The sequence below is a fragment of the Crocuta crocuta genome, unplaced genomic scaffold, assembly GCF_008692635.1.
Source record: "Crocuta crocuta isolate KB4526 unplaced genomic scaffold, BGI_CrCroc_1.0 scaffold205, whole genome shotgun sequence".
NCBI classification, from domain to species: domain Eukaryota; kingdom Metazoa; phylum Chordata; class Mammalia; order Carnivora; family Hyaenidae; genus Crocuta; species Crocuta crocuta.
This window is the reverse complement of record NW_027530644.1, coordinates 3127657-3138541: the sequence shown is the minus strand read 5'-3', so window position 1 is coordinate 3138541 and position 10885 is coordinate 3127657. Positions and strand designations below refer to the sequence as shown.

At 39.7% G+C, this 10885-nt stretch overlaps 1 pseudogene; it reads left to right on the top strand.

Moving 5' to 3' along the window:
- Positions 1-10043: 10043 nt before the first annotated feature.
- On the top strand, positions 10044-10879 carry LOC144235552 (small ribosomal subunit protein uS2 pseudogene; annotated as a pseudogene).
- The last annotated feature ends 6 nt before the right edge of the window (positions 10880-10885 follow it).

The window sequence follows — 10885 nt, the reverse complement described above, 5'->3', positions numbered from 1 at the left end:
ATTGAAGGACTGGTGTCATATGAGAAGTGTCATCTTTTTCCTCTAATAGAGAGAACTCCAAGATGAAATGCATATTCCCCAGGAAGTGGGCAAGATGATCTCCTGAGGCACAAAAAGAATTTCTAGAGCCTCTACCTATATCCACATTTTATCTGATGCTTTTTAATTTCTATTTTTGTGCATGTTTTATAATGTACATATTATTAGTTTGGTGAAAACATGTTAACATTTTGTAAATAAAAATAAATACCTGTATCCTGAGTATATTCTCAAAGCTTTTTTAACAATAAGGTCCCACTTTCAAAATATTTTGGAAAGCACTGCTTGAATGGTGCTTTCCACCAACACTATGTTTTGGAGCAAGGTTCAGGAACATTCAGCTGCCAGTCTAATCTGATCCATGGTCTGTTTTTGACAAAATGAAGAGGGGGAAAATATGTGACAGGGATTTCTCTTCTCAATTCATTAATGAAATTAGTTCAGATGAGAAGGGAGGGTGGATGCAAGTTCATAGACTGATGCCTGTGTTCCAACTACAGAATTATTAAATATATACGTATTAACAATAATAATTTGAACAGGGATGAAAAGTCAAAAGCAAAGGGAGCAACAGTGAAGGCATTGATACCGTCTCTGAAGATGATAAAGGCTCTTAAAGGGGTTGTATTATACCATCCAAAGAGTCTCACAATTAAACAGCCTTAATTTTGTGAGGAAAAAAGTAAGAAAACACTACATTGGCAATAATTTTATATCAATATATGCGACCATAAAATTTCATAATGACTGATGTTCAAAGGTGACTCTCTGAGTCATCAGAATTAGGAGAAGTTACAGTATCTTCTCTTTAAGGGCGATGAAATAAATTTTAGTAACATTTATATGAGAGAAAATGGCTGAAAAAAATAATCCTGAACTTAATAGTTTAATTCACATCTAAAAAACTACACAGAATGACTTGATACCCAGTTGACCAATTCTTCATAATACAAAGATGGAAACAGAAGCTTAAAGCCAAAATGCTGAGAGCCAATTCATTGAAGATGCCCCTTAGTACCTGTTAATGAAGAAGAGGAAATTAAAATATAAAGTAATTAGGCTATCTATGTTAGGGACAATAAGGCTTTCCAGTAGGCCTAATTAACTGTAATATGTTCATTCTGTTCCATTTTAAGCTTCACCAAATACGCTATTCACAGTGTCTAAAATTTGGAAGCTGGGAATATATCTGTCCTTTGACCACTGGATCAAACAGAATTAACCTTTTCAAATTTAAATATAAATGTCTAATAAAAAGCATATACCAACCACAGTCTGTGACTGCCAGGAAGGAAAGTTTTTATTGCTCACCGAAGCACCATATTAGAACATGAACAGCTTGAACACAGAGATCATGTAGGTGGCAGACATTGTCAATCGACTACCAGTATCTGTTTCACTTCTTCCTGTCTAACAGAGCTTCCATTTTATGTGGAGCCTCTGTGTACCCAACTAAAAATATCCAATTTCCCAGCTAAGACTGGCCATGTAATCCAGAAACTACCAAACAGAATGTGGATGAAGTCCCTAAGAAGGACATTCCCTCCAGAATAAAAATGCAAAGCTTGCAAGCAAGCCTGTCCCTGGCAGCCTTAGTGAGAAGCTGAACCAGTTCCGGGCTATCTATCTCTGGCTTTGTTGTTATGTGAAAAAAGAAAACTCCTCAGTTTTTTAAGCTATTGCTGATCAGGTGTTCTGTTAACGTAGCCTAATGCAGCCCTAGTGTGTTGTAATTATTATTGTCAAGGTACAAGTGCTATTAAAACACTATCTAATTTAATTTTTTTCAGTAGCTCTACAAAGAAGAAACTATTCTGACCCATTTTACAGAGATTGAAGCAATTCACCCAAGAGGACCCAGCTAGTAAGTAGTAGAACTCAAACTCAGATCCAGACCTATTGGTCTCTATTGCTTCCTCCATGAGGCTAAACCTAGTGCATTGTGCATAGACGGTTGCTCGATAACAGTTTTGTTTGAAGATGGTGTAATCAACAGCCACAGAAGCTAGAGAGAATGTCACTTTCCTGGTCAGAGAGCAGATTTATTTACTCACTCCAAGATAAAATGTCTTCCTGCTTTCCTCAGAGGAGATTTGTTTGCATTCCAAAGTGATGGAAGTAATGTCTTCCTTGGGGACAAAGATTGGGCAGGTTTGCCAGCAGCCCTTTATAAGCTTAAGGATTTTTAAAATCTTGCGTTCCTCATCTGTGACACAAACCCCTGTGTACACAATATCCCCCTGAGCCTATGTCCATACCATCCATGGAACTTGGGGGTCAAGGGAAACTGATTAAGCTGATGCAGACACTGTTTGAACACATTTGGGCTTGTTGCCTCTTTACCAAAGGAATCTATGGAAATGTGGCCTAAGTAGTAACTACAGTGCTCATTGTTGCTTAGGGTCTGCTTAACCTCTTGACCATGGAGAAGAGACATTTAGGCCATCCAGTTGAAATACCTTTTTTTTGGCCCTACAGCATAATGTTAAAAAAATCGAGAGCCTTCCATTCAAGTGCCTCACACTACTTTCTTTAAGATGTATTTATCTCACAGTTCCCATAAAAGGTTCCCTCATTACGGCTTCATTCATTCCCTTGCAGTCTTTCTTTAAGATTTTCTGTGTGGCAGTTTGAATATACCTGTATTGTCTTCTACCTCTTGTATCCTCAAGGTACAAAAGACCTCTCATGTTCCAATAAACCTATGTTCTTTCTTCAATGCCCATTTTATATTGACTAAACTACATCATGAAACCCATTCACCCTACGTTATATCTCACAGAGTTCTGAGTGATAGTATTCAGTTGTAGCAAAAACAGAGATGTTATACTTTGATAAAATGTTGTGTCATATAATTTGGCAAAGTAATATGATATACCTCTGCCCAGCACACCAGATGAGTACCACTGTCCTGGGGGCCCTGGACAGCAAATCAATGCTTACTAACCACTCACTGTGTACAGAGCATGATGTTCTAGGCACAACGAAGCATGATGACAGGTATTTGTAAGTGATCCTTGCTGTCAGGCATAATGTACTTTGGAAAACAGGACATATATGAAGTATTCAAAGAATATTTTAATAATAAATCTTCAAAATTGTATGTGTTAAAGCACCAAAATTAGGAGGGAGCTCCCTCTCACCCCCTGCTCCTCACCCAGTCCTGGTTCATCCATCTTCACCAATCACTGCTGAGATCTGGCTGAGATCATCCCTTCACTGGGACATGAGAATTTTAGGCAAGGCTGGAAGGCCCTGGGTCCAAAGTAAGCCTCCATGTGTGAACCATGCAGGCATCAAGAAAGCTCTCCACTCATCCAGAGAGTTTGTTTCCATGGAGGAGTACCAAGGAATACATTGGATGTGACCCACCAGCCTCTCTCTCTCCTTCCTCATCAGGGGAAAGACCCTCTGTCTCTGGCCTTCCCACTTCCCTTCTCTTCTCTATACTTATCNGTATGTGTTAAAGCACCAAAATTAGGAGGGAGCTCCCTCTCACCCCCTGCTCCTCACCCAGTCCTGGTTCATCCATCTTCACCAATCACTGCTGAGATCTGGCTGAGATCATCCCTTCACTGGGACATGAGAATTTTAGGCAAGGCTGGAAGGCCCTGGGTCCAAAGTAAGCCTCCATGTGTGAACCATGCAGGCATCAAGAAAGCTCTCCACTCATCCAGAGAGTTTGTTTCCATGGAGGAGTACCAAGGAATACATTGGATGTGACCCACCAGCCTCTCTCTCTCCTTCCTCATCAGGGGAAAGACCCTCTGTCTCTGGCCTTCCTACTTCCCTTCTCTTCTCTATACTTATTTTTTTTTCCCCCGTGGGCACTTACAATTACCTCAGCTACAACACTTATATAATTATTATGCCTACAACAAAACTAACAGTTACATGGTGTTTGTTGTGTTCCAAGCACTGTTCTAGTGCTTTACTATGTTTACGCATTTAATCTTTTTTTTTTTTCTGTTTATTTATTTGTGAGACAGAGCACTAGCAGGAGACGAGCAGAGAGAAAGGGAGACACAGAATCCAAAGCAGGCTCTAGGATCTGAGCTGTCAGCACAGAGCCCAACGTGGGGCTCAAACTCACAAACTGCGAGATCATGACCTGAGCTGAAGTTGGACACTTAACCGACTGAGCCAGCCAGGCGCCCCTACTCATTTAATCTTTACATAAACTTCTAACATAGCACTAAAGCTATCACCATTTAGCAGTTAAGAAAACTAAGGCATGCAGAGGTGGCTTTGTCCAAGGTCATATAACTGGTAAAAACTGGCTGATTGCTGGCTTTGACCTTTTAGTGCAGTTAAGAAGAGCCACTGACCTCAAGAAGCTTCTGTTTACACAGTGTTGTGGAAGCTTCCTCATGGAATACGAACCACAGACAAAAATAGGACATGAATATTTTCTAGTTCCCACTCTCCTTTTTTAAACCAAACATTAGGGTCAGCCATATTTTAAACACCATTCAAAAAATTTTACAGAGTTGGCATTTTCTTATGATAGTTTTTAAACTTAGGGTGGGGTTACATTTGAATAATAGGATCAGGCTTTTATTTTATTTTTTTTAATGTTTTTTATTTATTTCTAGGAGAGAGAGAGAGAGACAGCGTGAGCAGAGGAGGGTCAGAGAGAGAGGGAGTCACAGACTGAAACAGGCTCCAGGCTCTGAGCTGGCAGTCAGCACAGAGCCCGACGCAGGGCCCGAACCCACGAACAGCGAGATCATGACCTAAGCGAAAGTCGGACGCTTAACCGACTAAGCCACCCAGGCGCCCCAGGATCAGGCTTTTAAAAGGCTTTAGCTCAATTGTTCAAAAACAAGGAACTTCAACTTCCTGAATTTATTACTCAATTTCATCTGAATGTTGGACAGCTGGATAGCTATCCTGTGGCAATGAGTCCTAGCAATATCAATTTGTGGTTTTATAGGAGGCAGGGTCAAGAATGTTTAGATCACAAGTCCTCAACCCTGACCCCAAGGTTTTTCAGATTCATCATACATAGGAAATTTCAAATAACACTCAAGTGAAAAGTAATCTCCTAGACTCCTAGAAAGTACCCTTTGAGTGTTCCTGCCCTTCTGGGATAGAGGAAAGCTGAAAATAATGATATCTCTCTCTGTCTTTCTAAGGAGTTTTAAAAGTTAAGGCTAAATCAGTATACTCTGAATACTATATTTCCAGAAAGTGAGATTTCTGGGATACCTGGCATTTGCTCCCACCTAAATGAACACTGTGAAAAATCAAGACTTATTTTTCTCCTGACAATTCATCCAACATGATCAAATGTGAAAATGATTTATATAAATTTTTGTGTCATATTTTTCTTATTCCCAATAGTAACTATTATTAAACAGCCTTCTTTTTAAAGGGAAAGTACAAAGTCTGATGGGTATTTCAAGAAGAAAAAAACAGCAGCAATTGATTCACTCTATCAAAACTTGTCATGTAACAGCTGAGCCCTGGCACTACCAACAACAAACAACAAATGTGCCAAAGACAGCAAGATGCATTAGGGAGATAAAGTGCAGCTTCCTTCTTGCCAAAGCACCCACTTGAACAGATGAAGAGAGGGCATGGATGCTGCTTGAAGAGGTGGATGCTAAGAAGGTGGTAGTGACAACGCAACACTGAGCAGTAATTGAGAATGTTGGTCTCATTCCAGACCTCTGCGACAGGGCAGCTGTGAAGTGTCTTTTGACATTGCCACTTGGAGCCAAGTCATCTTTCTCATTAGGCTCTTTAAATGCCACCTGGCCATGCCGAGAAATCTGCTGCAACACAAAAAGAATGTCAGCGTTTCCCCCAAAGAAAGGTATAGCAAAAAGCTAAACAAAGACAACACTAACACAAGGCAAAACTCTAATCTGCCACTGGCCCGTTATCCTTCCATGTTGTCACAAATCATGGCAGCTTAATTAGGGTTAATCTAAAACCCTAACTGCAAATTATAGAATGGTTTAGCAGTTTCTCCCTTCTCTCATTGATGGAAGAATTATTCATGTGCTGAAGCTAACTATGCCCACGACTAAACTCTGAATGTCATTTTTTAAACTCAGATCAAGAATTTGGTAGCTGGCTTCTCAGTTCCCAGATGTAGGGCAGCCAGAATATGTTTCAATTCATCTTCAATCTATTACCATAAAACATCTAGAAAGCTCCCCAAAAAAGATACTCAGAGAAGAGTTTTGCAAATTTCTGGAAGTTTATTTATCACAATGCCTCTGACTCTATCTCTACCTCTTTGGTGCCTTCTCTGGCTATTCTAGATAAGGGAGCAGAGACCAGAAAAAAAAAAAAAAAGAAAAGAGTTAAGATAAGATAAGGTTGAGGTGATTGCTGTTAATGCATTCTCTGACAGTGAAAAGCAAGGAAATGCCAATCACTTAACAATTAGCAATACTCTCAGCATAATTAGAAGTGTACCACATTAAGGAGAAACTTGGCCAAATAATTTCCAACTTGACTGAGATGATTATCAACCCCAGAAGGACCACTGTGGCACAATTTAGAAGATCTGTAAATACATGCTGGATCTTTGTTGCTAAGGCATGTAATTTTATGTCACTTAGGACAGCAGCTCTCAAAGTATGGTGTGCAGATCCACTAGAAGTCCTCTAGATCTTTTCAGAGGAAATATCAGGTCAAAACTATTTTCAAAATATTAATGCTTATTAATATAAGCAGCTATTTGCCTTTTCTACTGGGTTGACATTGCGCTTATGGTACAAAAGCAATAGTCCGTTAATGAGTAAAACTACTGGCTTGAGTCAGTCATTGCATCTTTCTGTACCTAAAAGTTGAGTGGAAGAATTGTTTCACTTAAGATGGTCCTTGATGATTCTGTGAGAAATATTAATCTTTTTAATTAACTCTCAATTCATAATTTCACTTCTTTAAGTACTTCATGTGACAAAATACACATGAAACCTTTCTGGACTATACCAAAGCACAATGGTTGTCTTACAAAAAAAAAAAAAAAAGAAAGGACTTATGTGATTGTTCAAGTTGTGAGGTGAACTAGCTGGCCAGGCATTTCAGTCAATAGAGAATGATAAGCCATTCACTCATTCAATTAATATTTCTTGAGTTTAGTGTTCTTCTTAGTCTGAACTAAACATAGTCACCATCAGCTCTCTTTCAAAGTTGAATTATACCTCGGTAAGTTTTCAATCATTCTTTTCTTAATACTATTGACATTTAATTCACATTCTGTACAATTTACAAATTTTAAATACACAGTTCAATGGTTTTTAATTTACCTACAGAATTGTTCAACCATTACCATAATCAGTTTTAGAACATTTTTTTATCACCTCAAGAAGAAACCCTGGCAATCCTTAGCAGTGTTTCCTCATTTCTTCCCAACCTCCCCAGTTCTAGTTCTGCCTTTTGTCTTTATGCATCTGTCTGTTCTGGACACCTCACAAATCATATAGTATGGGTCTTTTGTAACTGGTTTCTTTTACTTATCATGATTTTGATGTCTGTCTATGTTGTAGCATATATCAGCATTTCTTTCCTTTCATTGCCAAATAATATGCCATTGCATGGATACGCCACATTGTATTTATCTTTTCATCAGTTGATGGAGATTTGAGTTGTTTCCACTTTTTGGCTTATTACAGTAACAATATGCTGCTATGAAATTTTAGATACAATTTTTTTGTGGGGATTACATTTTCTTTCTCTTGTGTGGATATGTAGGAGTGTAATTTCTGGGTCATATGGAAACTTTACATTTAACCTTTTGAAGAACTGCCAGACTCTTTTCCAAAGCAGCAATGCAATCATTCTTAAAAACTTTCAGTACTAACTCATTCACTCATTTAGGAAACATTTACTGAAGACTTACTATGTCCAATTCCATGTGCTATATATTAGAGATATAATGGCAAACAAAACAGAGTCTCTGCCATAATGGAGATTATAACCTAGCAGAGAAGATAGACAAAATCATAACTTTGGGGATAAGCATAATTATAGGAAAATAAAGGATACATAGGGCCAGATAATAGAGGGACTTAACCTGTTTAGAAGCCTGGTAAGATCTCCCTGAGGAAGAAATGCTTTTGCTGAAACCCAAGTGAAGGGATCATCAGAATTAACTTGGCAAAGAAGGAGGTCAGTGTTTGGTATGAAGGAACAAACTCATATAAGACTCTAGTTGTAGGGAAGGAGTATGTTCTCCTTGAGGAACAAGAGAAATTCAATGTGACTGTAAAGTGCATAGTGTGCAAGATGAAAGAGGGTAAAAATTGAGTCTGGGTAAGTAGATAGAGACTATTCAAAGGTTTTTATTAGAACGGTAATGTAATTAGATTTCTGTTCTTAAACGAACACACTTGTCTCTATCTGGAGAATGGATTGGCAGAAGGGAAACTAGAAGCTGAAACCATTCCAGAGTTTACGGAGAAAGAATTCCCAGAAGTTATGGTGGCCCAGACTATGGTGGTGGTAAGGGACATGAACGGAATGGAATGGAATCAAGAAACATTTAGAAAGCACAATCAGTAGGACTTGGTGATTGATTGCACATGGGGGGCAAGAAACAGGAAGGAGTCAAAATACATGTTTTATTCAGGTACTGGGTGGTATTCAGGTATTCAGGTAGCACCATTTACAAAGACAGGGACACGGGGAATATGACAAATCATGGTCCATGGGCCAATGCACAAAGTAGGAGCATTTCCCATGTACTCACTAAATGCAAGGTACTGGGGCTAGAGTTGTTAAGTATGAAACTTAGTAAAATATATATGCTGTAGGCAGATAATGATCTCTCCTAATATGTCCACATTCTTTCCCCTGAATCCTTACAGGGGTTACCTTACATGGTGGGAAGAAAAGAGTTAACAAAGCAGTTCTAAATATCTATCCTTGAAAAGACCTCCTTCCAAGATCAGCCCTTGGCTAGCCTCTGGGAATTTAGATTTGGGAGGGTTCCCACCATTAGCTGATAAAGATGGCTCAGTGTGCCTAAAATGTTGGTGCAAGCAATATAGCTTGTGCTGAACATCTGCATTCCTTCTAGGAATCTAGAATTTTGGCACACAGCAGACAAAGTATGCGTACATAGGCAGCTCTAATAAAAGCCCTAGGCACTGGGTTCTTGATGAACTACTCTGGTTAGCAACAGGTTACATGTGCTGTCACAACTCGTTGCCTTGGGAATAAAGCACATCCTATGTGATTCCCCTGAGAGGGACCCTTGAAAACTTGCACCTGTTTTCCCCCAGAATTTGTCCCATGTGCCTTTCCCTTGGTTGAATTCTCTTTGCTTTGCTTTTTTGCCATTATAAATTGTAGTTGTGAATATTGCTGTATGCTGAGTTCTTTGAGTCCCCTTTCTAAAGCATCAAATATGAGGGTAGTCTTGGGGACCCCAAGCACACATACCAAAATTGATTAAAAGCCTTTGAGATGAAGAGCTTGTCTTGGATTATCTGTTTGGGCCCAATGTAATTGAAGCAGATGTCAGAGTGGTGTAATCGCTGATTTTGAAAATGGAGGAATGGGCCAGGAGCCAAGGAAGGCAGGCAGTCTCCAGAAGTTACATAAGATAAGGACATGGAATGTTCCATAAAACCTCCAGAAAAAATATTGCCAAAACCTTGATTTTAGCACAATGAAATCCATTTCAGGCTTCTGACCTCCAGCACTATAAGGTGGTAAATTTGCTGTTTTAAGCCAGTATATTTGTGGTAATTTGATACGGTAGCACTAAGAAACTAATATAAATGACCCCAGGGACCATGAAGTTTGGTAGATGACACTAATACATGTATATATACAATGCTTCCCAAAGATTTCAATTACAAACTTTAATTATTGTGTACTATCCAGCTTACCACAACTATTCTCTTTTTCAAGGATAATGGGACAGTATGACAATATTTATGAATTATTATAAAGTAAAGCCTTTCTGAGCTGTCCAGAGAGGGGTCCATGTTGTATAGCTCTAGGTTTCCATCCTAACTTACAGGGAAACTTTCACAATGTCTGGAGTCTTTGATGTCTTATGGATGAAAGAGGAGGATGTCCTCAAATTCCTTGCAGCAAGAACCCACTGAGGTGGCACCAAATTTGACTTCCATCCACAAAAGTAATGGCATCTATATCATAAATCTGAAGAGAACCTGGAAGAAGCTTCTCCTGGAATCTTGTGCCATTATTACCATTGGACACCCAGTTGATGTGAGTGTCATATACTCCAGGAATACCGGCCAGCGGGCTGTGCTGACGTTTGGGGCTATCACTGGAGCCACTCCTATTGCTGGCTCCTTCACTACTGGGACATTCACTAACCAGATCCAACTCCTTTTAGGAGTTGAGACTTCTGGTGATTACTGGTCCTAGGGCTGACCACCAGCCTCTCACAGAAGCATCTTCTGTTAACCTGCCTACATTGCTCTGTGTAATACAGGCTTTTCTCTCTGTTATGTGGACGTTGCCATCCCATAGGTCTGATGTGATGGATGCTGGCCCAGGAAGTTCTGCACATGGGTGGCACTTTCTCCTATGAGCATCCACAGAAGGTCTTGCCTAATCTCTCTTTCTACAGAAATCCTGAAGAGACTGAAAAGGAAGAGCAGGCCGCTGCTGAAAAGGCGGTGACCAAGGAGGAATATCAGGGTGAATGGACTACTACAGCTCCCAAATTTACTGCTATTCAACCCAAGGTTGCAGAGGGGGTCTGAAGGCATGCAGGTGCCCTCTGTGCCTATTTGGCAGTTCCCTATTGAAGACTGGGGGTGCTTGGACTGCCACTGAGTACTAGTCTGCAGTCCCCACTGATCACACCACTGAATGAATAGGAACAACCACCAAGTGACCATAA